This window comes from Chiloscyllium punctatum, unplaced genomic scaffold, assembly GCF_047496795.1.
Source record: "Chiloscyllium punctatum isolate Juve2018m unplaced genomic scaffold, sChiPun1.3 scaffold_56, whole genome shotgun sequence".
Taxonomy (NCBI): domain Eukaryota; kingdom Metazoa; phylum Chordata; class Chondrichthyes; order Orectolobiformes; family Hemiscylliidae; genus Chiloscyllium; species Chiloscyllium punctatum.
The window spans coordinates 1,019,971-1,044,702 of NW_027309791.1; positions in this window are offsets into that span (position 1 = coordinate 1,019,971).

The following is a 24,732-nucleotide window of genomic DNA, read 5'->3' on the forward strand; positions in this document are numbered from 1 at the left end:
GAAACAGAGGGCGAGAAACAGAGGGGCTGAAACAGAGGGCGAGAAACAGAGGGGCTGAAACAGAGGGCGAGAAACAGAGGGGCTGAAACAGAGGGGCTGAAACAGACGGGCTGAAACAGACGGCAAAAAACAGAGGGGCTGAAACAGAGGGCGAGAAACAGAGGGTGAGAAACAGAGGGCGAGAAACAGAGGGGCTGAAACAGAGGGCAAAAAACAGAGGGGCAGAAACAGAGGGCGAGAGACAGAGGGTGAGAAACAGAGGGCGAGAAACAGATGGGATGAAACAGAGTGGCTGAAACAGAGGGGATGAAATAGAGGGGCTGAAACAGAGGGGCTGAAACAGAGGGCGAGAAACAGAGGGGCTGAAACAGAGGGCGAGAAACAGAGGGGCTGAAACAGAGGGGCTGAAACAGAGGGCGAGAAACAGAGGGCGAGAAACAGAGGGACTGAAACAGAGGGGCTGAAACAGAGGGCGAGAAACAGAGGGGCTGAAACAGAGGGCGAGAAACAGAGGGGCTGAAACAGAGGGTGAGAAACAGAGGGGCTGAAACAGAGGGGCTGAAACAGTGGGGCTGAAACAGAGGGGCTGAAACAGAGGGCGAGAAATAGAGTGGCTGAAACAGAGGGCGAGAAACAGAGGGGCTGAAACAGAGCGCGAGAAACAGAGGGGCTGAAACAGAGGGCGCGAAACAGAGGGGCTGAAACAGAGGGGCTGAAACAGAGGGGCTGAAACGGAGGGCGAGAAACAGAGGGGCTGAAACAGAGGGTAAGAAACAGAGGGGATAAAACAGAGGGCGAGAAACAGAGGGGCTGAAACAGAGGGGCTGAAACAGAGGGGCTGAAACAAAGGGCGAGAAACAGTAGGGCTGAAACAGAGGGCGAGAAACAGAGGGCGAGAAACAAAGGGGCTGAAACAGAGGGCGAGAACCAGAGGGCGAGAAACAGAGGGGCTGAAACAGAGGGGCTGAAACGGAGGGCGAGAAACAGAGGGGCTGAAACAGAGGGGCTGAAACAGTGGAGCTGAAACAGAGGGGCTGAAACAGAGGGCGAGAAACAGAGAGGCTGAAACAGAGGGGCTGAAACAGAGGAGCTGAAACAGAGGGCGAGAAACAGAGAGGCTGAAACAGAGGGCGAGAAACAGAGGGGCTGAAACAGAGGGCGAGAAACAGAGGGGCTGAAACAGAGGGGCTGAAACAGAGGAGCTGAAACAGAGGGCGAGAAACAGAGGGGCTGAAACAGAGGGCGAGAAACAGAGGGGCTGAAACAGAGGGCGAGAAATAGAGGGGCTGAAACGGAGGGCGAGAAACAGAGGGCGAGAAACAGAGGGACTGAAACAGAGGGGCTGAAACAGAGGGCGAGAAACAGAGGGGCTGAAACAGAGGGCGAGAAACAGAGGGGCTGAAACAGAGGGTGAGAAACAGAGGGGCTGAAACAGAGGGGCTGAAACAGTGGGGCTGAAACAGAGGGGCTGAAACAGAGGGCGAGAAATAGAGTGGCTGAAACAGAGGGCGAGAAACAGAGGGGCTGAAACAGAGCGCGAGAAACAGAGGGGCTGAAACAGAGGGCGCGAAACAGAGGGGCTGAATCAGAGGGGCTGAAACAGAGGGGCTGAAACGGAGGGCGAGAAACAGAGGGGCTGAAACAGAGGGCAAGAAACAGAGGGGATAAAACAGAGGGCGAGAAACAGAGGGGCTGAAACAGAGGGGCTGAAACAGAGGGGCTGAAACAGAGGGCGAGAAACAGAAGGGCTGAAACAGAGGGCGAGAAACAGAGGGCGAGAAACAAAGGGGCTGAAACAGAGGGCGAGAACCAGAGGGCGAGAAACAGAGGGGCTGAAACAGAGGGGCTGAAACGGAGGGCGAGAAACAGAGGGGCTGAAACAGAGGGGCTGAAACAGTGGAGCTGAAACAGAGGGGCTGAAACAGAGGGCGAGAAACAGAGAGGCTGAAACAGAGGGGCTGAAACAGAGGGCGAGAAACAGAGAGGCTGAAACAGAGGGCGAGAAACAGAGGGGCTGAAACAGAGGGCGAGAAACAGAGGGGCTGAAACAGAGGGGCTGAAACAGAGGGGCTGAAACAGAGGGCGAGAAACAGAGGGGCTGAAACAGAGGGGCTGAAACAGAGGGGCTGAAACAGAGGGCGAGAAACAGAGAGGCTGAAACAGAGGGTGAGAAACAGAGTGGCTGAAACAGAGGGCAAGAAACAGAGGGGCTGACACAGAGGGCGAGAAACAGAGGGGCTGAAACAGAGGGGCTGAAACAGAGGGGCTGAAACAGAGGGGCTGAAACAGAGGGGCTGAACCAGAAGGGCTGAAACAGAGGGGGAGAAACAGAGGGGCTGAAACAGAGGGGCTGAAGCAGAGGGCGAGAAACAGAGCGGCTGAAACAGAGGGCGAGAAACAGAGGCGCTGAAACAAAGGGGCTGAAACAGTGGGGCTGAAACAGAGGGGCTGAAACAGAGGGCGAGAAATAGAGGGGTGGAAACAGAGGGCGAGAAACAGAGGGGCTGATACAGAGGGCGAGAAACAGAGGGGCTGAAACAGAGGGGCTGAAACAGAGGGGCTGAAACAGTGGGCGAGAAACAGAGGGGCTGAAACAGAGGGCGAGAAACAGAGGGGCTGAATCAGAGGGGCTGAAACAGAGGGCGAGAAACAGAGGGGCTGAAATAGAGCGCGAGAAAAAGAGGGGATGAAACAGAGGGGCTGAAACAGAGGGTGAGAAACAGAGGGGCTGAAACAGAGGGCGAGAAACAGACGGGCTGAAACAGAGGGGCTGAAACAGAGGGGCTGAATCAGAGGGGCTGAAACAGAGGGGCTGAATCAGATGGGCTGAAACAGAGGGCGAGAAACAGAGGGGCTGAAACAGAAGGCGAGAGACAGAGGGGCAGAAACAGAGGGCGAGAAACAGAGGGTCTGAAACAGAGGGGCTGAAACAGAGAGTGTGAATCAGAGGGGCTGAAACAGAGGGCGAGAAACAGAGGGGCTGAAACAGAGGGGATGAATCGGAGGGGCTGAAACAGAGGGGCTGAAACAGAGGGGCTGAAACAGAGGGCGAGAAACAGAGGGGCTGAATCAGAGGGGCTGAATCAGAGGGGCTGAAACAGAGGGGCTGAAACAGTGGGCGAGAAACTAAGGGACTGAAACAGCGGGCGAGAAACAGAGTGCGAGAAACAGAGGGGCTGAAACAGAGGGGCTGAAACAGACGGGCTGAAACAGAGAGCCTGAAACAGAGGAGCTGAATCAGAGGGGCTGAAACAGAGGGGCTGAAATAGAGGGGCTGAAACAGAGGGGATGAATCAGAGGGGCTGAAACAGAGGGGCTGAATCAGCGGGGCTGAAACAGAGGGCGAGAAACTGAGGGGCTGAAACAGAGGGGCAGAAACACCGGGCGAGAAACAGAGGGGCTGAAACAGAGGGGCTGAAACAGAGGGAAAGAAACAGAGTGGCTGAAACAGAGGGCTAGAAACAGAGGGGCTGAAACAGAGGGGTTGAAACAGAGGGTCTGAAACAGAGGGGCTGAAACAGTGGGGCTGAAACAGAGGGCGAGAAACAGAGGGCGCGAAACAGAGGGGCTGAATCAGAGGGGCTGAAACAGAGGGTGAGAAACAGAGGGGCTGAAACAGAGGGCTGAAACAGAGGGGCTGAAAAAGAGGGCGAAAAACAGAGGGGCTGAAACAGAGGTCGAGAAACAGAGGGGGTGAAACAGAGGGGCTGAAACAGAGGGGCTGAAACAGAGGGGCTGAAACAGGGTGGCTGAAACAGAGGGGCTGAAACAGAGGTGCTGAAACAGAGGGGCTGAAACAGAGGGCGAGAAACAGAGGGGCTGAAACAGAGGGCGAGAAACAGAGGGGCTGAAACAGAGGGGCTGAAACAGAGGGCGAGAAACAGAGGGGCTGAAACAGAGGGCGAGAAACAGAGGGGCTGAAATAGAGGGCGAGAAACAGAGGGGCTGAAACAGAGGGTGAGAAACAGAGGGGCTGAAACAGAGGGGCTGAAACAGTGGGGCTGAAACAGAGGGGCTGAAACAGAGGGCGAGAAATAGAGTGGCTGAAACAGAGGGCGAGAAACAGAGGGGCTGAAACAGAGCGCGAGAAACAGAGGGGCTGAAACAGAGGGCGCGAAACAGAGGGGCTGAATCAGAGGGGCTGAAACAGAGGGGCTGAAACGGAGGGCGAGAAACAGAGGGGCTGAAACAGAGGGCAAGAAACAGAGGGGATAAAACAGAGGGCGAGAAACAGAGGGGCTGAAACAGAGGGGCTGAAACAGAGGGCGAGAAACAGAAGGGCTGAAACAGAGGGCGAGAAACAGAGGGCGAGAAACAAAGGGGCTGAAACAGAGGGCGAGAACCAGAGGGCGAGAAACAGAGGGGCTGAAACAGAGGGGCTGAAACGGAGGGCGAGAAACAGAGGGGCTGAAACAGAGGGGCTGAAACAGTGGAGCTGAAACAGAGGGGCTGAAACAGAGGGCGAGAAACAGAGAGGCTGAAACAGAGGGGCTGAAACAGAGGGCGAGAAACAGAGAGGCTGAAACAGAGGGCGAGAAACAGAGGGGCTGAAACAGAGGGCGAGAAACAGAGGGGCTGAAACAGAGGGGCTGAAACAGAGGGGCTGAAACAGAGGGCGAGAAACAGAGGGGCTGAAACAGAGGGGCTGAAACAGAGGGGCTGAAACAGAGGGCGAGAAACAGAGAGGCTGAAACAGAGGGTGAGAAACAGAGTGGCTGAAACAGAGGGCAAGAAACAGAGGGGCTGACACAGAGGGCGAGAAACAGAGGGGCTGAAACAGAGGGGCTGAAACAGAGGGGCTGAAACAGAGGGGCTGAAACAGAGGGGCTGAACCAGAAGGGCTGAAACAGAGGGGGAGAAACAGAGGGGCTGAAACAGAGGGGCTGAAGCAGAGGGCGAGAAACAGAGCGGCTGAAACAGAGGGCGAGAAACAGAGGCGCTGAAACAAAGGGGCTGAAACAGTGGGGCTGAAACAGAGGGGCTGAAACAGAGGGCGAGAAATAGAGGGGTGGAAACAGAGGGCGAGAAACAGAGGGGCTGATACAGAGGGCGAGAAACAGAGGGGCTGAAACAGAGGGGCTGAAACAGAGGGGCTGAAACAGTGGGCGAGAAACAGAGGGGCTGAAACAGAGGGCGAGAAACAGAGGGGCTGAATCAGAGGGGCTGAAACAGAGGGCGAGAAACAGAGGGGCTGAAACAGAGCGCGAGAAAAAGAGGGGATGAAACAGAGGGGCTGAAACAGAGGGTGAGAAACAGAGGGGCTGAAACAGAGGGCGAGAAACAGACGGGCTGAAACAGAGGGGCTGAAACAGAGGGGCTGAATCAGAGGGGCTGAAACAGAGGGGCTGAATCAGATGGGCTGAAACAGAGGGCGAGAAACAGAGGGGCTGAAACAGAAGGCGAGAGACAGAGGGGCAGAAACAGAGGGCGAGAAACAGAGGGTCTGAAACAGAGGGGCTGAAACAGAGAGTGTGAATCAGAGGGGCTGAAACAGAGGGCGAGAAACAGAGGGGCTGAAACAGAGGGGATGAATCGGAGGGGCTGAAACAGAGGGGCTGAAACAGAGGGGCTGAAACAGAGGGCGAGAAACAGAGGGGCTGAATCAGAGGGGCTGAATCAGAGGGGCTGAAACAGAGGGGCTGAAACAGTGGGCGAGAAACTAAGGGACTGAAACAGCGGGCGAGAAACAGAGTGCGAGAAACAGAGGGGCTGAAACAGAGGGGCTGAAACAGACGGGCTGAAACAGAGAGCCTGAAACAGAGGAGCTGAATCAGAGGGGCTGAAACAGAGGGGCTGAAATAGAGGGGCTGAAACAGAGGGGATGAATCAGAGGGGCTGAAACAGAGGGGCTGAATCAGCGGGGCTGAAACAGAGGGCGAGAAACTGAGGGGCTGAAACAGAGGGGCAGAAACACCGGGCGAGAAACAGAGGGGCTGAAACAGAGGGGCTGAAACAGAGGGAAAGAAACAGAGTGGCTGAAACAGAGGGCTAGAAACAGAGGGGCTGAAACAGAGGGGTTGAAACAGAGGGTCTGAAACAGAGGGGCTGAAACAGTGGGGCTGAAACAGAGGGCGAGAAACAGAGGGCGCGAAAGAGAGGGGCTGAATCAGAGGGGCTGAAACAGAGGGTGAGAAACAGAGGGGCTGAAACAGAGGGCTGAAACAGAGGGGCTGAAAAAGAGGGCGAAAAACAGAGGGGCTGAAACAGAGGTCGAGAAACAGAGGGGGTGAAACAGAGGGGCTGAAACAGAGGGGCTGAAACAGAGGGGCTGAAACAGGGTGGCTGAAACAGAGGGGCTGAAACAGAGGTGCTGAAACAGAGGGGCTGAAACAGAGGGCGAGAAACAGAGGGGCTGAAACAGAGGGCGAGAAACAGAGGGGCTGAAACAGAGGGGCTGAAACAGAGGGCGAGAAACAGAGGGGCTGAAACAGAGGGCGAGAAACAGAGGGGCTGAAATAGAGGGCGAGAAACAGAGGGGCTGAAGCAGAGGGGCTGAAACAGAGGGGCTGAAACTGAGGGCGAGAAACAGAGGGGCTGAATCAGAGGGGCTGAATCAGAGTGGCTGAAACAGAGGGGCTGAAACAGAGGGCGAGAAACAAAGGGGCTGAAACAGCGGGCGAGAAACAGAGGGCCAGAAACAGAGGGGCTGTAACAGAGGGGCTGAAACAGACGTGCTGAAACAGAGAGCCTGAAACAGAGGGCGAGAAACAGAGGGCTGAAACAGAGGGCGAAAAACAGAGGGGCTGAAACAGAGGGCGAGAAACAGAGGGGATGAAACAGAGGGGCTGAAACAGAGGGGCTGAAACAGAGGGGCTGAATCAGAGGGGCTGAAACAGAGGGGCTGAATCAGAGGGGCTGAAACAGAGGGCGAGAAACAGTGGGGCTGAAACAGAGGGCAAGAAACAGAGGGGCTGAAACAGAGGGCGAGAAACAGAGGGGCTGAAACAGAGGGGCTGAAACAGACGGGCTGAAACAGACGGCAAAAAACAGAGGGGCTGAAACAGAGGGCGAGAAACAGAGGGTGAGAAACAGAGGGCGAGAAACAGAGGGGCTGAAACAGAGGGCAAAAAACAGAGGAGCTGAAACAGAGGGCGAGAAACAGAGGGTGAGAAACAGAGGGCGAGAAACAGATGGGATGAAACAGAGTGGCTGAAACAGAGGGGATGAAATAGAGGGGCTGAAACAGAGGGGCTGAAACAGAGGGCGAGAAACAGAGGGGCTGAAACAGAGGGCGAGAAACAGAGGGGCTGAAACAGAGGGCGAGAAACAGAGAGGCTGAAACAGAGGGCGAGAAACAGAGGGGCTGAAACAGAGGGCAAGAAACAGAGGGGCTGAATCAGAGATGCGAGAAACAGAGGGGCTGAAACAGAAAGGCTGAAACAGAGGAGCTGAAACAGAGGGCGAGAAACAGAGGGGCTGAAACAGAGGGCGAGAAACAGAGGGGGAGAAACAGAGGGACTGAAACAGAGGGGCTGAAACAGAGGGCGAGAAACAGAGGGGCTGAAACAGAGGGCGAGAAACAGAGGGGCTGAAACAGAGGGTGAGAAACAGAGGGGCTGAAACAGAGGGGCTGAAACAGTGGGGCTGAAACAGAGGGGCTGAAACAGAGGGCGAGAAATAGAGTGGCTGAAACAGAGGGCGAGAAACAGAGGGGCTGAAACAGAGCGCGAGAAACAGAGGGGCTGAAACAGAGGGCGCGAAACAGAGGGGCTGAAACAGAGGGGCTGAAACAGAGGGGCTGAAACGGAGGGCGAGAAACAGAGGGGCTGAAACAGACGGGCTGAAACAGAGGGGCTGAAACAGAGGGCGAGAAACAGAGAGGCTGCAACAGCGCGCGAGAAACAGAGGGGCTGAAACAGAGGGCAAGAATCAGAGGGGCTGAATCAGAGATGCGAGAAACAGAGGGGCTGAAACAGAGAGGCTGAAACAGAGGGGCTGAAACAGAGGGCGAGAAACAGAGGGGCTGAAACAGAGGGTGAGAAACAGAGGGGCTGAAACAGAGGGGCTGAAACAGTGGGGCTGAAACAGAGGGGCTGAAACAGAGGGCGAGAAATAGAGTGGCTGAAACAGAGGGCGAGAAACAGAGGGGCTGAAACAGAGCGCGAGAAACAGAGGGGCTGAAACAGAGGGCGCGAAACAGAGGGGCTGAATCAGAGGGGCTGAAACAGAGGGGCTGAAACAGAGGGGCTGAATCAGAGGGTCTGAAACAGAGGGCGAGAAACAGAGGGGCTGAAACAGAGGGCGAGAAACAGAGGGGCTGAAACAGAGGGCGAGAAAAAGAACGGGCAGAAACAGAGGGCGAGAAACAGAGGGACTGAAACAGAGGGGCTGAAACAGAGAGCGCGAAACAGAGGGACTGAAACAGAGGGCGAGAAACAGAGGGGCTGAAACAGCGGGCGAGAAACAGAGTGGCTGAAACAGAGGGCGAGAAACGGAGGGGCTGAAACAGAGGGGCTGAAACAGAGGGGCTGAAACAGAGGGCGAGAAACAGAGGGGCTGAAACAGAGGGCGAGAAACAGAGGGGCTGAAACAGAGGGCGAGAAACAGAGGGCCAGAAACAGAGGGACTGAAACAGAGGGGCTGAAACAGAGATGCTGAAACAGAGGGAGAGAAACAGAGGGGCTGAAACAGAGGGCCAGAAACAGAGGGGCTGAAACAGAGGGCGAGAAACAGAGGGTCTGAAACAGTGGGGCTGACACAGTGGGGCTGAAACAGAGGGGCTGAAACAGAGGGCGAGAAACAGGGGATGAAACAGAGGGCGAGAAACAGAGGGCGAGAAACAGAGGGCAAGAAACAGAGGGGCTGAAACAGAGGGCGAGAAACAGAGGGGCTGAAACAGAGGGGCTGAAACAGAGGGTCTGAAACAGAGGGCGAGAAACAGAGGGGCTGAAACAGAGGGCGAGAAACAGAGGGCTAGAAACAGAGGGACTGAAACAGAGGGGCTGAAACAGAGGGCGAGAAACAGAGGGCGAGAAACAGAGGGGCTGAAACTGAGGGCGAGAAACAGAGGGGCTGAAACAGAGGGGCTGAAACAGAGGGGCTGAAACAGAGGGCAGGAAACAGAGGGGCTGAAAAAGAGGGCGAGAAACAGAGGGCGAGAAACAGAGGGGCTGAATCAGAGGGGTTGAAACAGAGGGCGAGAAACAGAGGGGCTGAAACAGAGGGCGAGAAACAGAGGGGCTGAAACAGAGGGGCTGAAACAGAGGGTGAGAAACAGAGGGGCTGAAACAGAGGGCGAGAAACAGATGGGCTGAAACAGAGGGCGAGAAACAGAGGGGCTGAAAACGACGGCGAGAAACAGAGGGCGAGAAACAGAGGGGCTGAATCAGAGGGGCTGAAACAGAGGGCGAGAAACAGAGGGGCTGAAACAGAGGGCGAGAAACAGAGGGGCTGAAACAGAGCGCGAGAAACAGAGGGGCTGAAACAGAGCGCGAGAAACAGAGGGTCTGAAACAGAGGGGCTGACACAGTGGGGCTGGAACAGAGGGGCTGAAACAGAGGGCGAGAAATAGAGGGGCTGAAACAGAGGGCGAGAAACTGAGGGACTGAAACAGAGGGGCTGAAACAGAGGGCGAGAAACAAAGGGCGAGAAACAGAGGGACTGAAACAGAGGGGCTGAAACAGAGGGCGAGAAACAGAGGGGCTGAAACAGAGAGGCTGAAACAGAGGGGCTGAAACAGAGGGGCTGAAACAGAGAGGCTGAAACAGAGGGCGAGAAACAGAGGGGCTGAAACAGAGGGCAAGAAACAGAGGGGCTGAAACAGAGGGCGAGAAACAGAGGGGCTGAAACAGAGGGGCTGAAACAGAGGAGCTGAAACAGAGGGGCTGAAACAGAGGGCGAGATACAGAGGGGCTGAAACAGTGGGCGAGAAACAGAGGGGCTGAAACAGAGGGCGAGAAACAGAGGGCGAGAAACAGAGGGACTGTAACAGAGGGGCTGAAACAGAGGGGCTGAAACAGAGGGCGAGAAACAGAGGGGCTGAAACATAGGGCGAGAAACAGAGGGGCTGAAACAGAGGGGCTGACACAGTGGGGCTGAAACAGAGGGGCTGAAACAGAGGGGCTGAATCAGACGGGCTGAAACAGAGGGCGAGAAACAGAGGGGCTGAAACAGAAGGCGAGAGACAGAGGGGCAGAAACAGAGGGCGAGAAACAGAGGGGCTGAAACAGAGGGGCTGAAACAGAGAGTGTGAATCAGAGGGGCTGAAACAGAGGGCGAGAAACAGAGGGGCTGAAACAGAGGGGATGAATTGGAGGGGCTGAAACAGAGGGGCTGAAACAGAGGGGCTGAAACAGAGGGCGAGAAACAGAGGGGCTGAATCAGAGGGGCTGAATCAGAGGGGCTGAAACAGAGGGGCTGAAACAGTTGGCGAGAAACTAAGGGACTGAAACAGCGGGCGAGAAACAGAGTGCGAGAAACAGAGGGGCTGAAACAGAGGGGCTGAAACAGACGGGCTGAAACAGAGAGCCTGAAACAGAGGAGCTGAATCAGAGGGGCTGAAACAGAGGGGCTGAAATAGAGGGGCTGAAACAGAGGGGATGAATCAGAGGGGCTGAAACAGAGGGGCTGAATCAGCGGGGCTGAAACAGAGGGCGAGAAACTGAGGGGCTGAAACAGAGGGGCAGAAACAGCGGGCGAGAAACAGAGGGGCTGAAACAGAGGGGCTGAAACAGAGGGCAAGAAACAGAGTGGCTGAAACAGAGGGCTAGAAACAGAGGGGCTGAAACAGAGGGGTTGAAACAGAGGGTCTGAAACAGAGGGGCTGAAAAAGTGGGGCTGAAACAGAGGGCCAGAAACAGAGGGGCTGAAACAGAGGGAGCGAAACAGAGGGGCTGAAACAGAGGGCGAGAAACAGAGGGGCTGAATCAGAGGGGCTGAAACAGAGGGTGAGAAACAGAGGGGCTGAAACAGAGGGCTGAAACAGAGGGGCTGAAAAAGAGGGCGAAAAACAGAGGGGCTGAAACAGAGGGCGAGAAACAGAGGGGATGAAACAGAGGGGCTGAAACAGAGGGGCTGAAACAGAGGGGCTGAAACAGGGTGGCTGAAACAGAGGGGCTGAAACAGAGGTGCTGAAACAGAGGGGCTGAAACAGAGGGCGAGAAACAGAGGGGCTGTAACAGAGGGCGAGAAACAGAGGGGCTGAAACAGAGGGGCTGAAACAGAGGGCGAGAAACAGAGGGGCTGAAACAGAGGGGCTGAAACAGAGGGCGAGAAACAGAGGGGCTGAAACAGAGGGCGAGAAACAAAGGGGCTGAAACAGCGGGCGAGAAACAGAGGGCCAGAAACAGAGGGGCTGTAACAGAGGGGCTGAAACAGACGGGCTGAAACAGAGAGCCTGAAACAGAGGGCGAGAAACAGAGGGCTGAAACAGAGGGCGAAAAACAGAGGGGCTGAAACAGAGGGCGAGAAACAGAGGGGATGAAACAGAGGGGCTGAAACAGAGGGGCTGAAACAGAGGGGCTGAATCAGAGGGGCTGAAACAGTGGGCGAGAAACAGAGGGGCTGAAACAGAGGGCGAGAAACAGAGGGGCTGAAACAGAGGGCGAGAAACAGAGGGGCTGAAACAGAGGGGCTGAAACAGACGGGCTGAAACAGACGGCAAAAAACAGAGGGGCTGAAACAGAGGGCGAGAAACAGAGGGTGAGAAACAGAGGGCGAGAAACAGAGGGGCTGAAACAGAGGGCTAAAAACAGAGGGGCTGAAACAGAGGGCGAGAAACAGAGGGTGAGAAACAGAGGGCGAGAAACAGATGGGATGAAACAGAGTGGCTGAAACAGAGGGGCTGAAATAGAGGGGCTGAAACAGAGGGGCTGAATCAGAGGGGCTGCAACAGAGGGGCTGAATCAGAGGGGCTGACACAGAGTGCGAGAAACAGAGGGGCTGAAATAGAGGGCGAGAAACAGAGGGGCTGAAACAGAGGGCGAGAAACAGAGGGGCTGAAACAGAGGGGCTGAAACAGAGGGCGAGAAACAGAGAGGCTGAAACAGAGGGCGAGAAACAGAGGGGCTGAAACAGAGGGCAAGAAACAGAGGGGCTAAATCAGAGATGCGAGAAACAGAGGGGCTGAAACAGAGAGGCTGCAACAGAGGGGCTGAATCAGAGGGGCTGACACAGAGGGGATGAAATAGAGGGGCTGAAACAGAGGGGATGAAATAGAGGGGCTGAAACAGAGGGGCTGAATCAGAGGGGCTGCAACAGAGGGGCTGAATCAGAGGGGCTGACACAGAGTGCGAGAAACAGAGGGGCTGAAACAGAGGGCGAGAAACAGAGGGGCTGAAACAGAGGGCGAGAAACAGAGGGGCTGAAACAGAGGGCCTGAAACAGAGGGCGAGAAACAGAGAGGCTGAAACAGAGGGCGAGAAACAGAGGGGCTGAAACAGAGGGCAAGAAACAGAGGGGCTGAATCAGAGATGCGAGAAACAGAGGGGCTGAAACAGAGAGGCTGAAACAGAGGAGCTGAAACAGAGGGCGAGAAACAGAGGGGCTGAAACAGAGGGCGAGAAACAGAGGGGCTGAAACGGAGGGCGAGAAACAGAGGGCGAGAAACAGAGGGACTGAAACAGAGGGGCTGAAACAGAGGGCGAGAAACAGAGGGGCTGAAACAGAGGGCGAGAAACAGAGGGGCTGAAACAGAGGGCGAGAAACAGAGGGGCTGAAACAGAGGGGCTGAAACAGTGGGGCTGAAACAGAGGGGCTGAAACAGAGGGCGAGAAACAGAGTGGCCGAAACAGAGGGCGAGAAACAGAGGGGCTGAAACAGAGCGCGAGAAACAGAGGGGCTGAAACAGAGGGCGCGAAACAGAGGGGCTGAAACAGAGGGGCTGAAACGGAGGGCGAGAAACAGAGGGGCTGAAACAGAGGGGCTGAAACAGAGGGGCTGAAACAGAGGGGCTGAAACAGAGGGCAAGAAACAGAGGGGCTGAAACAGAGGGCGAGAAACAGAGGGGCTGAAACAGAGGGCGAGAAACAGAGGGCGAGAAACAGAGGGACTGAAACAGAGGGGCTGAAACAGAGGGGCTGAAACAGAGGGCGAGAAACAGAGGGGCTGAAACAGAGGGCGAGAAACAGAGGGGCTGAAACAGAGGGCGAGAAACAGAGGGTCTGAAACAGTGGGGCTGACACAGTGGGGCTGAAACAGAGGGGCTGAAACAGAGGGCGAGAAACAGAGGGGCTGAAACAGAGGGGCTGACACAGTGGGACTGAAACAGAGGGGCTGAAACAGAGGGCGAGAAATAGAGGGGCTGAAACAGAGGGCGAGAAACAGAGGGACTGAAACAGAGGGCGAGAAACAGAGGGGCTGAAACAGAGGGCGAGAAACAGAGGGCGAGAAACAGAGGGACTGAAACAGAGGGGCTGAAACAGAGGGGCTGAAACAGAGGGCGAGAAACAGAGAGGCTGAAACAGAGGGCGAGAAACAGAGGGGCTGAAACAGAGGGGCTGAAACAGAGAGGCTGAAACAGAGGGCGAGAAACAGAGGGGCTGAAACAGCGGGCAAGAAACAGAGGGGCTGAAACAGAGGGCGAGAAACAGAGGGGCTGAAACAGAGGGTCTGAAACAGAGGGGCTGAAACAGAGGGGCTGAAACAGAGGGCGAGAAACAGAGGGGCTGAAACAGAGGGCGAGAAACAGAGGGGCTGAAACAGTGGGCGAGAAACAGAGGGCGAGAAACAGAGGAACTGAAACAGAGGGACTGAAACAGAGGGGCTGAAACAGAGGGCGAGAAACAGAGGGGCTGAAACAGAGGGGCTGACACAGTGGGGCTGAAACAGAGGGGCTGAAACAGAGGGCGAGAAATAGAGGGGCTGAAACAGAGGGGCTGACACAGTGGGGCTGAAACAGAGGGGCTGAAACAGAGGGGCTGAAACAGGGTGGCTGAAACAGAGGGGCTGAAACAGAGGTGCTGAAACAGAGGGGCTGAAACAGAGGGCGAGAAACAGAGGGGCTGCAACAGAGGGCGAGAAACAGAGGGGCTGAAACAGAGGGGCTGAAACAGAGGGCGAGAAACAGAGGGGCTGAATCAGAGGGGCTGAATCAGAGGGGCTGAAACAGAGGGGCTGAAACAGAGGGCGAGAAACAAAGGGGCTGAAACAGCGGGCGAGAAACAGAGGGCCAGAAACAGAGGGGCTGTAACAGAGGGGCTGAAACAGACGGGCTGAAACAGAGAGCCTGAAACAGAGGGCGAGAAACAGAGGGCTGAAACAGAGGGCGAAAAACAGAGGGGCTGAAACAGAGGGCGAGAAACAGAGGGGATGAAACAGAGGGGCTGAAACAGAGGGACTGAAACAGAGGGGCTGAATCAGAGGGGCTGAAACAGAGGGGCTGAATCAGAGGGGCTGAAACAGAGGGCGAGAAACAGAGGGGCTGAAACAGAGGGCGAGAAACAGAGGGGCTGAAACAGAGGGCGAGAAACAGAGGGGCTGAAACAGAGGGGCTGAAACAGACGGGCTGAAACAGAGGGCAAAAAACAGAGGGGCTGAAACAGAGGGCGAGAAACAGAGGGTGAGAAACGGAGGGCGAGAAACAGAGGGGCTGAAACAGAGGGCAAAAAACAGAGGGGCTGAAACAGAGGGCGAGAAACAGAGGGTGAGAAACAGAGGGCGAGAAACAGATGGGATGAAACAGAGTGGCTGAAACAGAGGGGCTGAAATAGAGGGGCTGAAACAGAGGGGCTGAATCAGAGGGGCTGCAACAGAGGGGCTGAATCAGAGGGGCTGACACAGAGTGCGAGAAACAGAGGGGCTGAAACAGAGGGCGAGAAACAGAGGGGCTGAAACAGAGGGCGAGAAACAGAGGGGCTGAAACAGAGGGGCTGAAACAGAGGGCGAGAAACAGAGAGGCTGAAACAGAGGGCGAGAAACAGAGGGGCTGAAACAGAGGGCAAGAAACAGAGGGGCTGAATCAGAGATGCGAGAAACAGTGGGGCTGAAACAGAGAGGCTGCAACAGAGGGGCTGAATCAGAGGGGCTGACACAGAGGGGATGAAATAGAGGGGCTGAAACAGAGGGGATGAAATAGAGGGGCTGAAACAGAGGGGCTGAATCAGAGGGGCTGCAACAGAGGGGCTGAATCAGAGGGGCTGACCCAGAGTGCGAGAAACAGAGGGGCTGAAACAGAGGGCGAGAAACAGAGGGGCTGAAACAGAGGGCGAGAAACAGAGGGGCTGAAACAGAGGGCCTGAAACAGAGGGCGAGAAACAGAGAGGCTGAAACAGAGGGCGAGAAACAGAGGGGCTGAAACAGAGGGCAAGAAACAGAGGGGCTGAATCAGAGATGCGAGAAACAGAGGGGCTGAAACAGAGAGGCTGAAACAGAGGAGCTGAAACAGAGGGCGAGAAACAGAGGGGCTGAAACAGAGGGCGAGAAACAGATGGGCTGAAACGGAGGGCGAGAAACAGAGGGCGAGAAACAGAGGGACTGAAACAGAGGGGCTGAAACAGAGGGCGAGAAACAGAGGGGCTGAAACAGAGGGCGAGAAACAGAGGGGCTGAAACAGAGGGCGAGAAACAGAGGGGCTGAAACAGAGGGGCTGAAACAGTGGGGCTGAAACAGAGGGGCTGAAACAGAGGGCGAGAAATAGAGTGGCTGAAACAGAGGGCGAGAAACAGAGGGGCTGAAACAGAGCGCGAGAAACAGAGGGGCTGAAACAGAGGGGCTGAAACAGAGGAGCTGAAACAGAGGGGCTGAAACAGAGGGCGAGAAACAGAGGGGCTGAAACAGAGGGCGAGAAACAGAGGGGCTGAAACAGAGGGCGAGAAACAGAGGGCGAGAAACAGAGGGACTGAAACAGAGGGGCTGAAACAGAGGGGCTGAAACAGAAGGCGAGAAACAGAGGGGCTGAAACATAGGGCGAGAAACAGAGGGGCTGAAACAGAGGGGCTGACACAGTGGGGCTGAAACAGAGGGGCTGAAACAGAGGGGCTGAATCAGACGGGCTGAAACAGAGGGCGAGAAACAGAGGGGCTGAAACAGAAGGCGAGAGACAGAGGGGCAGAAACAGAGGGCGAGAAACAGAGGGGCTGAAACAGAGGGGCTGAAACAGAGAGTGTGAATCAGAGGGGCTGAAACAGAGGGCGAGAAACAGAGGGGCTGAAACAGAGGGCGAGAAACAGAGGGGCTGAAACAGAGGGCGAGAAACAGAGGGGCTGAAACAGAGGGGCTGAAACAGTGGGGCTGAAACAGAGGGGCTGAAACAGAGGGCGAGAAACAGAGTGGCCGAAACAGAGGGCGAGAAACAGAGGGGCTGAAACAGAGCGCGAGAAACAGAGGGGCTGAAACAGAAGGCGCGAAACAGAGGGGCTGAAACAGAGGGGCTGAAACGGAGGGCGAGAAACAGAGGGGCTGAAACAGAGGGGCTGAAACAGAGGGGCTGAAACAGAGGGGCTGAAACAGAGGGCAAGAAACAGAGGGGCTGAAACAGAGGGCGAGAAACAGAGGGGCTGAAACAGAGGGCGAGAAACAGAGGGCGAGAAACAGAGGGACTGAAACAGAGGGGCTGAAACAGAGGGGCTGAAACAGAGGGCGAGAAACAGAGGGGCTGAAACAGTGGGCGAGAAACAGAGGGCGAGAAACAGAGGAACTGAAACAGAGGGACTGAAACAGAGGGGCTGAAACAGAGGGCGAGAAACAGAGGGGCTGAAACAGAGGGGCTGACACAGTGGGGCTGAAACAGAGGGGCTGAAACAGAGGGCGAGAAATAGAGGGGCTGAAACAGAGGGGCTGACACAGTGGGGCTGAAACAGAGGGGCTGAAACAGAGGGGCTGAAACAGGGTGGCTGAAACAGAGGGGCTGAAACAGAGGTGCTGAAACAGAGGGGCTGAAACAGAGGGCGAGAAACAGAGGGGCTGCAACAGAGGGCGAGAAACAGAGGGGCTGAAACAGAGGGGCTGAAACAGAGGGCGAGAAACAGAGGGGCTGAATCAGAGGGGCTGAATCAGAGGGGCTGAAACAGAGGGGCTGAAACAGAGGGCGAGAAACAAAGGGGCTGAAACAGCGGGCGAGAAACAGAGGGCCAGAAACAGAGGGGCTGTAACAGAGGGGCTGAAACAGACGGGCTGAAACAGAGAGCCTGAAACAGAGGGCGAGAAACAGAGGGCTGAAACAGAGGGCGAAAAACAGAGGGGCTGAAACAGAGGGCGAGAAACAGAGGGGATGAAACAGAGGGGCTGAAACAGAGGGACTGAAACAGAGGGGCTGAATCAGAGGGGCTGAAACAGAGGGGCTGAATCAGAGGGGCTGAAACAGAGGGCGAGAAACAGAGGGGCTGAAACAGAGGGCGAGAAACAGAGGGGCTGAAACAGAGGGCGAGAAACAGAGGGGCTGAAACAGAGGGGCTGAAACAGACGGGCTGAAACAGAGGGCAAAAAACAGAGGGGCTGAAACAGAGGGCGAGAAACAGAGGGTGAGAAACGGAGGGCGAGAAACAGAGGGGCTGAAACAGAGGGCAAAAAACAGAGGGGCTGAAACAGAGGGCGAGAAACAGAGGGTGAGAAACAGAGGGCGAGAAACAGATGGGATGAAACAGAGTGGCTGAAACAGAGGGGCTGAAATAGAGGGGCTGAAACAGAGGGGCTGAATCAGAGGGGCTGCAACAGAGGGGCTGAATCAGAGGGGCTGACACAGAGTGCGAGAAACAGAGGGGCTGAAACAGAGGGCGAGAAACAGAGGGGCTGAAACAGAGGGCGAGAAACAGAGGGGCTGAAACAGAGGGGCTGAAACAGAGGGCGAGAAACAGAGAGGCTGAAACAGAGGGCGAGAAACAGAGGGGCTGAAACAGAGGGCAAGAAACAGAGGGGCTGAATCAGAGATGCGAGAAACAGTGGGGCTGAAACAGAGAGGCTGCAACAGAGGGGCTGAATCAGAGGGGCTGACACAGAGGGGATGAAATAGAGGGGCTGAAACAGAGGGGATGAAATAGAGGGGCTGAAACAGAGGGGCTGAATCAGAGGGGCTGCAACAGAGGGGCTGAATCAGAGGGGCTGACCCAGAGTGCGAGAAACAGAGGGGCTGAAACAGAGGGCGAGAAACAGAGGGGCTGAAACAGAGGGCGAGAAACAGAGGGGCTGAAACAGAGGGCCTGAAACAGAGGGCGAGAAACAGAGAGGCTGAAACAGAGGGCGAGAAACAGAGGGGCTGAAACAGAGGGCAAGAAACAGAGGGGCTGAATCAGAGATGCGAGAAACAGAGGGGCTGAAACAGAGAGGCTGAAACAGAGGAGCTGAAACAGAGGGCGAGAAACAGAGGGGCTGAAACAGAGGGCGAGAAACAGATGGGCTGAAACGGAGGGCGAGAAACAGAGGGCGAGAAACAGAGGGACTGAAACAGAGGGGCTGAAACAGAGGGCGAGAAACAGAGGGGCTGAAACAGAGGGCGAGAAACAGAGGGGCTGAAACAGAGGGCGAGAAACAGAGGGGCTGAAACAGAGGGGCTGAAACAGTGGGGCTGAAACAGAGGGGCTGAAACAGAGGGCGAGAAATAGAGTGGCTGAAACAGAGGGCGAGAAACAGAGGGGCTGAAACAGAGCGCGAGAAACAGAGGGGCTGAAACAGAGGGGCTGAAACAGAGGAGCTGAAACAGAGGGGCTGAAACAGAGGGCGAGAAACAGAGGGGCTGAAACAGAGGGCGAGAAACAGAGGGGCTGAAACAGAGGGCGAGAAACAGAGGGCGAGAAACAGAGGGACTGAAACAGAGGGGCTGAAACAGAGGGGCTGAAACAGAAGGCGAGAAACAGAGGGGCTGAAACATAGGGCGAGAAACAGAGGGGCTGAAACAGAGGGGCTGACACAGTGGGGCTGAAACAGAGGGGCTGAAACAGAGGGGCTGAATCAGACGGGCTGAAACAGAGGGCGAGAAACAGAGGGGCTGAAACAGAAGGCGAGAGACAGAGGGGCAGAAACAGAGGGCGAGAAACAGAGGGGCTGAAACAGAGGGGCTGAAACAGAGAGTGTGAATCAGAGGGGCTGAAACAGAGGGCGAGAAACAGAGGGGCTGAAACAGAGGGGATGAATCGGAGGGGCTGAAACAGAGGGGCTGAAACAGAGGGGCTGAAACAGAGGGCGAGAAACAGAGGGGCTGAATCAGAGGGGCTGAATCAGAGGGGCTGAAACAGAGGGGCTGAAACAGTTGGCGAGAAACTAAGGGACTGAAACAGCGGGCGAGAAACAGAGTGCGAGAAACAGAGGGGCTGAAACAGAGGGGCTGAAACAGACGGGCTGAAACAGAGAGCCTGAAACAGAGGGGCTGAATCAGAGGGGCTGAAACAGAGGGGCTGAAATAGAGGGGCTGAAACAGAGGGGATGAATCAGAGGGGCTGAAACAGAGGGGCTGAATCAGCGGGGCTGAAACAGAGGGCGAGAAACTGAGGGGCTGAAACAGAGGGGCAGAAACAGCGGGCGAGAAACAGAGGGGCTGAAACAGAGGGGCTGAAACAGAGGGAAAGAAACAGAGTGGCTGAAACAGAGGGCTAGAAACAGAGGGGCTGAAACAGAGGGGTTGAAACAGAGGGTCTGAAACAGAGGGGCTGAAACAGTGGGGCTGAAACAGAGGACGAGAAACAGAGGGGCTGAAACAGAGGGAGCGAAACAGAGGGGCTGAAACAGAGGGCGAGAAACAGAGGGGCTGAATCAGAGGGGCTGAAACAGAGGGTGAGAAACAGTGGGGCTGAAACAGAGGGCTGAAACAGAGGGGCTGAAAAAGAGGGCGAAAAACAGAGGGGCTGAAACAGAGGGCGAGAAACAGAGGGGATGAAACAGAGGGGCTGAAACAGAGGGGCTGAAACAGAGGGGCTGAAACAGGGTGGCTGAAACAGAGGGGCTGAAACAGAGGTGCTGAAACAGAGGGGCTGAAACAGAGGGCGAGAAACAGAGGGGCTGTAACAGAGGGCGAGAAACAGAGGGGCTGAAACAGAGGGGCTGAAACAGAGGGCGAGAAACAGAGGGGCTGAAACAGAGGGGCTGAAACAGAGGGCGAGAAACAGAGGGGCTGAATCAGAGGGGCTGAATCAGAGGGGCTGAAACAGAGGGGCTGAAACAGAGGGCGAGAAACAAAGGGGCTGAAACAGCGGGCGAGAAACAGAGGGCCAGAAACAGAGGGGCTGTAACAGAGGGGCTGAAACAGACGGGCTGAAACAGAGAGCCTGAAACAGAGGGCGAGAAACAGAGGGCTGAAACAGAGGGCGAAAAACAGAGGGGCTGAAACAGAGGGCGAGAAACAGAGGGGATGAAACAGAGGGGCTGAAACAGAGGGGCTGAAACAGAGGGGCTGAATCAGAGGGGCTGAAACAGAGGGCGAGAAACAGAGGGGCTGAAACAGAGGGCGAGAAACAGAGGGGCTGAAACAGAGGGGCTGAAACAGACGGGCTGAAACAGACGGCAAAAAACAGAGGGGCTGAAACAGAGGGCGAGAAACAGAGGGTGAGAAACAGAGGGCGAGAAACAGAGGGGCTGAAACAGAGGGCTAAAAACAGAGGGGCTGAAACAGAGGGCGAGAAACAGAGGGTGAGAAACAGAGGGCGAGAAACAGATGGGATGAAACAGAGTGGCTGAAACAGAGGGGCTGAAATAGAGGGGCTGAAACAGAGGGGCTGAATCAGAGGGGCTGACACAGAGTGCGAGAAACAGAGGGGCTGAAATAGAGGGCGAGAAACAGAGGGGCTGAAACAGAGGGCGAGAAACAGAGGGGCTGAAACAGAGGGGCTGAAACAGAGGGCGAGAAACAGAGAGGCTGAAACAGAGGGCGAGAAACAGAGGGGCTGAAACAGAGGGCAAGAAACAGAGGGGCTGAATCAGAGATGCGAGAAACAGAGGGGCTGAAACAGAGAGGCTGCAACAGAGGGGCTGAATCAGAGGGGCTGACACAGAGGGGATGAAATAGAGGGGCTGAAACAGAGGGGATGAAATAGAGGGGCTGAAACAGAGGGGCTGAATCAGAGGGGCTGCAACAGAGGGACTGAATCAGAGGGGCTGACACAGAGTGCGAGAAACAGAGGGGCTGAAACAGAGGGCGAGAAACAGAGGGGCTGAAACAGAGGGCGAGAAACAGAGGGGCTGAAACAGAGGGCCTGAAACAGAGGGCGAGAAACAGAGAGGCTGAAACAGAGGGCGAGAAACAGAGGGGCTGAAACAGAGGGCAAGAAACAGAGGGGCTGAAACAGAGGGCGAGAAACAGAGGGGCTGAAACGGAGGGCGAGAAACAGAGGGCGAGAAACAGAGGGACTGAAACAGAGGGGCTGAAACAGAGGGCGAGAAACAGAGGGGCTGAAACAGAGGGTGAGAAACAGAGGGGCTGAAACAGAGGGCGAGAAACAGAGGGCGAGAAACAGAGGGGCTGAAACAGTGGGGCTGAAACAGAGGGGCTGAAACAGAGGGCGAGAAACAGAGGGGCTGAAACAGAGCGCGAGAAACAGAGGGGCTGAAACAGAGGGCGCGAAACAGAGGGGCTGAAACAGACGGGCTGAAACAGAGGGGCTGAAACGGAGGGCGAGAAACAGAGGGGCTGAAACAGAGGGGCTGAAACAGAGGGGCTGAAACAGAGGGGCTGAAACAGAGGGCAAGAAACAGAGGGGCTGAAACAGAGGGCGAGAAACAGAGGGGCTGAAACAGAGGGCGAGAAACAGAGGGCGAGAAACAGAGGGACTGAAACAGAGGGGCTGAAACAGAGGGGCTGAAACAGAGGGCGAGAAACAGAGGGGCTGAAACAGAGGGCGAGAAACAGAGGGGCTGAAACAGAGGGCGAGAAACAGAGGGTCTGAAACAGAGGGGCTGACACAGTGGGGCTGAAACAGAGGGGCTGAAACAGAGGGCGAGAAACAGAGGGGCTGAAACAGAGGGGCTGACACAGTGGGGCTGAAACAGAGGGGCTGAAACAGAGGGCGAGAAATAGAGGGGCTGAAACAGAGGGCGAGAAACAGAGGGACTGAAACAGAGGGCGAGAAACAGAGGGGCTGAAACAGAGGGCGAGAAACAGAGGGCGAGAAACAGAGGGACTGAAACAGAGGGGCTGAAACAGAGGGGCTGAAACAGAGGGCGAGAAACAGAGAGGCTGAAACAGAGGGCGAGAAACAGAGGGGCTGAAACAGAGGGGCTGAAACAGAGAGGCTGAAACAGAGGGCGAGAAACAGAGGGGCTGAAACAGCGGGCAAGAAACAGAGGGGCTGAAACAGAGGGCGAGAAACAGAGGGGCTGAAACAGAGGGTCTGAAACAGAGGGGCTGAAACAGAGGGGCTGAAACAGAGGGCGAGAAACAGAGGGGCTGAAACAGAGGGCGAGAAACAGAGGGGCTGAAACAGTGGGCGAGAAACAGAGGGCGAGAAACAGAGGAACTGAAACAGAGGGACTGAAACAGAGGGGCTGAAACAGAGGGCGAGAAACAGAGGGGCTGAAACAGAGGGGCTGACACAGTGGGGCTGAAACAGAGGGGCTGAAACAGAGGGCGAGAAATAGAGGGGCTGAAACAGAGGGGCTGACACAGTGGGGCTGAAACAGAGGGGCTGAAACAGAGGGGCTGAAACAGGGTGGCTGAAACAGAGGGGCTGAAACAGAGGTGCTGAAACAGAGGGGCTGAAACAGAGTGCGAGAAACAGAGGGGCTGTAACAGAGGGCGAGAAACAGAGGGGCTGAAACAGAGGGGCTGAAACAGAGGGCGAGAAACAGAGGGGCTGAATCAGAGGGGCTGAATCAGAGGGGCTGGAACAGAGGGGCTGAAACAGAGGGCGAGAAACAAAGGGGCTGAAACAGCGGGCGAGAAACAGAGGGCCAGAAACAGAGGGGCTGTAACACAGGGGCTGAAACAGACGGGCTGAAACAGAGAGCCTGAAACAGAGGGCGAGAAACAGAGGGCTGAAACAGAGGGCGAAAAACAGAGGGGCTGAAACAGAGGGCGAGAAACAGAGGGGATGAAACAGAGGGGCTGAAACAGAGGGGCTGAAACAGAGGGGCTGAATCAGAGGGGCTGAAACAGAGGGGCTGAATCAGAGGGGCTGAAACAGAGGGCGAGAAACAGAGGGGCTGAAACAGAGGGCGAGAAACAGAGGGGCTGAAACAGAGGGCGAGAAACAGAGGGGCTGAAACAGTGGGGCTGAAACAGAGGGGCTGAAACAGAGGGCGAGAAATAGAGGGGCTGAAACAGAGGGGCTGACACAGTGGGGCTGAAACAGAGGGGCTGAAACAGAGGGGCTGAAACAGGGTGGCTGAAACAGAGGGGCTGAAACAGAGGTGCTGAAACAGAGGGGCTGAAACAGAGGGCGAGAAACAGAGGGGCTGTAACAGAGGGCGAGAAACAGAGGGGCTGAAACAGAGGGGCTGAAACAGAGGGCGAGAAACAGAGGGGCTGAATCAGAGGGGCTGAATCAGAGGGGCTGAAACAGAGGGGCTGAAACAGAGGGCGAGAAACAAAGGGGCTGAAACAGCGGGCGAGAAACAGAGGGCCAGAAACAGAGGGGCTGTAACAGAGGGGCTGAAACAGACGGGCTGAAACAGAGAGCCTGAAACAGAGGGCGAGAAACAGAGGGCTGAAACAGAGGGCGAAAAACAGAGGGGCTGAAACAGAGGGCGAGAAACAGAGGGGATGAAACAGAGGGGCTGAAACAGAGGGGCTGAAACAGAGGGGCTGAATCAGAGGGGCTGAAACAGAGGGGCTGAATCAGAGGGGCTGAAACAGAGGGCGAGCTACAGAGGGGCTGAAACAGAGGGCGAGAAACACAGGGGCTGAAACAGAGGGCGAGAAACAGAGGGGCTGAAACAGAGGGGCTGAAACAGACGGGCTGAAACAGAGGGCAAAAAACAGAGGGGCTGAAACAGAGGGCGAGAAACAGAGGGTGAGAAACGGAGGGCGAGAAACAGAGGGGCTGAAACAGAGGGCAAAAAACAGAGGGGCTGAAACAGAGGGCGAGAAACAGAGGGTGAGAAACAGAGGGCGAGAAACAGATGGGATGAAACAGAGTGGCTGAAACAGAGGGGCTGAAATAGAGGGGCTGAAACAGAGGGGCTGAATCAGAGGGGCTGCAACAGAGGGGCTGAATCAGAGGGGCTGACACAGAGTGCGAGAAACAGAGGGGCTGAAACAGAGGGCGAGAAACAGAGGGGCTGAAACAGAGGGCGAGAAACAGAGGGGCTGAAACAGAGGGGCTGAAACAGAGGGCGAGAAACAGAGAGGCTGAAACAGAGGGCGAGAAACAGAGGGGCTGAAACAGAGGGCAAGAAACAGAGGGGCTGAATCAGAGATGCGAGAAACAGAGGGGCTGAAACAGAGAGGCTGCAACAGAGGGGCTGAATCAGAGGGGCTGACACAGAGGGGATGAAATAGAGGGGCTGAAACAGAGGGGATGAAATAGAGGGGCTGAAACAGAGGGGCTGAATCAGAGGGGCTGCAACAGAGGGGCTGAATCAGAGGGGCTGACCCAGAGTGCGAGAAACAGAGGGGCTGAAACAGAGGGAGAGAAACAGAGGGGCTGAAACAGAGGGCGAGAAACAGAGGGGCTGAAACAGAGGGCCTGAAACAGAGGGCGAGAAACAGAGAGGCTGAAACAGAGGGCGAGAAACAGAGGGGCTGAAACAGAGGGCAAGAAACAGAGGGGCTGAATCAGAGATGCGAGAAACAGAGGGGCTGAAACAGAGAGGCTGAAACAGAGGAGCTGAAACAGAGGGCGAGAAACAGAGGGGCTGAAACAGAGGGCGAGAAACAGAGGGGCTGAAACGGAGGGCGAGAAACAGAGGGCGAGAAACAGAGGGACTGAAACAGAG